We start from the raw sequence: 3,669 nt of genomic DNA on the forward strand, positions 1-3,669 counted from the left end.
TAAAACTGTTAAATAAACAACAACAAAAACAAGTGGTAACAAACACTTTAGTGAGAATGTCATGAATGGAGGCCACCTGGTCTTAGAGCATTTCATATGATTATTTACGGAAATCCAAGACAGTCTTATGTCACCATACCAAACATAACATATACTCATTTGAGAGTCCCGGATGTATATTGAGTATGCTACGTCTAGTCTATGAGACCAGGCTGATGGAGGACATGTTGCACCTGTCACTAATCTTCTAGGGATGCTTTATAAGGCCAAGCACTACGACGTATTGAAATGATCAGTAAATAAACAAAAGGGCAATTAAATCAGTTTGAGTTTTTTTCATGTACAGGTGCAAACATAATGCTGATGGAGTATGGTGTTTTGTTCATGTAGACATAATGATGATGATGATGATGATGATGATGATGATGAAATAAAGTTGGCAAAACTCAAAAAGGTGTTTTTGTGATGGATATTTTCAAATCACAGAAAACTACACACTACATATCACCACACGATCTACAAACACAAACCAACAATAACTTTGACAGAAACCTTGAACCCAAAGGTATCCATCAATTGTTCTTTACACCACATCAGAGAAAAGCTTTGGAACGTTTTGAACTGAGAGAGTTATAAAGGGAAGCCAATAAAACAATTACTCAAGTGGACTAAAACACATTGGATTCAACTGAAGTAACCTTGGTATTTATAAAGCTATACAAGGCATGGCTATTACCTCTTCTGTGTTGTTTGGCTGTAACATCTAAGGCTAGATTCCTTTAAGCCAGTTACATACAACACGATTTTCCACCAGATGACATCCTGCAGCATCCTGCAGGGAAATAGTTGAATGTGAAAAAACTGTACATCTTGTAAATTGAATATTTATGCAGACATAATGTATTCTCTCTCTATATCACAGACAAATAGTCAATCATTTTATATAAGTATGTGTCTTGTAATGTGAGATTTTCAAAAACATGTAGTGTATTTATTGGCTAAAGCATGTGAACGTTTCAAGCTCTCAGGTAAAGAAGTCTTTGGAATGGCTTCTACAAAGTTAGGTGCCGACATGAGGATACCGATGGTGCAGAGGATGGTGAAGAGAGAGAAGGCCATGAGACAGAGCCGGTCGATCACTGACGCCGCAAACTTCCACTCGTTGCACACCAACTCATCCTCATCTTGGTCTCGGAAACGCTTGGCGATGTAGCGCACCTCATCCAGGAGCTTGGCCAGATCGGGCTCTAGGCTCCCCGCCAAAGAGGTGGCCCGTGTGGGCAAGAGCACCTCGTCCTCCCCCCGACCACACACCAGACGGCCGCACAGCACTCCGGAGTCGGGGGAGGTGGCAGCTGTAGTGTAGTGCATGCTCTCCAGGCCGATGTAGAGCATGTTGCCGTTGGTGGAGTGGGGGGCTGAGGCGTTGGTGTTCAGGTCCATGCTGGTGAGGCTCCCACGGGATGCTTGTTGTGGCAGGCCGGGCGTACACGGTCCCTCACCGGGCCGCTTCATACGCAGGAACCAGGCGCACCAGTTGAGCAGAATCACCCGAGTCTTCACACAATCAGAGAGTAAAACCAGAATGAATGTACTGTGCCAGCAGTGTACTGACCTGGAGATACTAAGAGAAGAATATTAAACTTTCACTCAAATACTCCCAGCATGATTTCCTTGAATGAGGTGTTCTGACACTCAGTGGTCAGTCGGTGACGATCGCACGACAACAGTGTTCCTGGCCTTCACACTATCATGGCTGCCTAATCCTCCCTGCTTCTAATTGTCCAAAAGTCTTCCTCAGCCCTCCACTATGATAGCCATGTTCTAGCACAAAATGGCTACTGGCATCACTCAGATTGGTGCTACAACATTGTCAGTGAATGACTTTCCCCTTACAGGCAAAGGGTTTTGAGAACTATTCTAAAAGCACTCTATCACTGAAATGCTTCTTTGGGAAGAATCACAACAATGGGAGTCCGGATGTAGAACTAGTGAGTAACTAATAAGATTTCATAGTAATTTCAGATAATGAGTTTGTGTAAAAATACACTCACCCACTTAGGCATCTTGCTTCCATCAGGATCGTGATGGTGATATTGTAAGACCAGAACCGTAGCGATCACAGAGAGACCCACAATGACCATGGTGGTGGCAAAGTACTGAGCTACAATACAGAGAAAAGAGAGAGAGAGAGAGAGAGAGAGAGAGAGAGAGAAAGAGAAAGATAGAGAGAGAGAGAGAAAGAGAAAGATAGAGAGAGAGAGAGAAAGAGAAGATAGAGAGAGAAAGAGAGAGAGAGAGAGAGAAAGAAAGAGAGAGAGAAAGAGAGAGAAAAGAGAGAGAGAGAGAGAGAGAGAGAGAGAAGAGAGAGAGAAAGAGAGAGAAGAAAGAGAGAGAGAGAAAGAGAGAGAGAGAGAGAGAAAGAGAGAGAGAGAAAGAGAAAGAGAGAAAGAGAGAGAGAGAAAGAGAGAGAGAGAGAGAGAAAGAAGAGAGAGAGAGAGAGAAAGAGAGAGAGAGAGAGAGAGAGAGAGAGAGAGAGAGAGAGAGAGAGAGAGAGAGAGAGAGAGAGAGAGAGAGAGAGGAGAGAGAGAGAGAGAGAGAGAGAGAGAGAGGAGAGGAGAGAGAAAGAGAGAGAAAGAGGACGCAGAGGAAGAGAGATGAATGTGGACAAGGATTACTAGTGGGCTCAATGACAGAACTCCCATACCATAAGTTACTGAAATTGTGCATAGTTTTATCTCAATGAGAGGTTCGCATTTGTCCATCTTCCCAAATCAATATCTTTCAGGTTAATAATAGCCCCCCACACAATTGAGTGGTTTGATAAATACAGAGATTAGGAAATTTACACTAGTCACTTCCAAGCCTCCAATACGCTCTTCCTCTCCTGAAGATGATTCAATTATACCTGTTGGACTTTTCAAAATGGCAGCCATTACAATTGTACTTTCCATTTAAAATAGACAATCTTACCGATAGAGGTACTGAGTCCAGAGGTTGCAGGCATGATCTCGGCAACCAGCAACATGAAGACGGTCAGTGAGAGCAGCACTGTTATCCCTGGAACGAAACTGTAAATGAGTTAGCACTCAGGAAGGGGTTAATGTAGTCTGTGTGATTAACAGTTATGGTTATTTTGGAATGTGAAATAATCCTTAAAATGATATAAACAGACATTACACATTTTAACAAACACCATTTTACACATAGGCCTAACATTATTTTGTACATTTCTGAGTCGGTTTTGTTTTAACAAAATGCTTGCTATGAATACCAATCTATAATTTATTCAGGTGGAATCATCTGCTGTATTGTGTCACATTGCAGCATATTATCCCTGTGTACCCAATGGGTTCAACTGGATTTCACCAAGGCATATTGAGGGCATTGTATTCTGTTTCTTATTCTAGTCTGCATTTCACTGTGCTCTGTTCTACTGTTTATCCCATCCAAGTAATCAAACAGTATTCTGTTTTATTATTATGCTAAGTTAAACACAGTCTTCAGTTTCCTGCTTTTGTCAGAATCCAGTGCTGCTTCACTGGGTTTTAGCCTACAATGACAGAGGGATCTGAAATAGCAACATCTACTATTGTGGTTCATCATCATACTGCCTTGAGGCGAACAGGGTTCGAGTGGAAATGTGGGAACGACATCAAACCCCTGTGG

At 42.3% G+C, this 3,669-nt stretch overlaps 1 pseudogene; it reads right to left on the reverse strand.

Annotated features, from left to right (window-relative positions):
* Positions 1-972: 972 nt before the first annotated feature.
* On the reverse strand, positions 973-3,028 carry LOC116359571 (neuronal acetylcholine receptor subunit alpha-7-like; annotated as a pseudogene).
* Positions 3,029-3,669: the final 641 nt, after the last annotated feature.

The sequence above is a fragment of the Oncorhynchus kisutch genome, unplaced genomic scaffold (genome assembly GCF_002021735.2).
Source record: "Oncorhynchus kisutch isolate 150728-3 unplaced genomic scaffold, Okis_V2 Okis03b-Okis08b_hom, whole genome shotgun sequence".
Lineage (NCBI taxonomy): Eukaryota > Metazoa > Chordata > Actinopteri > Salmoniformes > Salmonidae > Oncorhynchus > Oncorhynchus kisutch.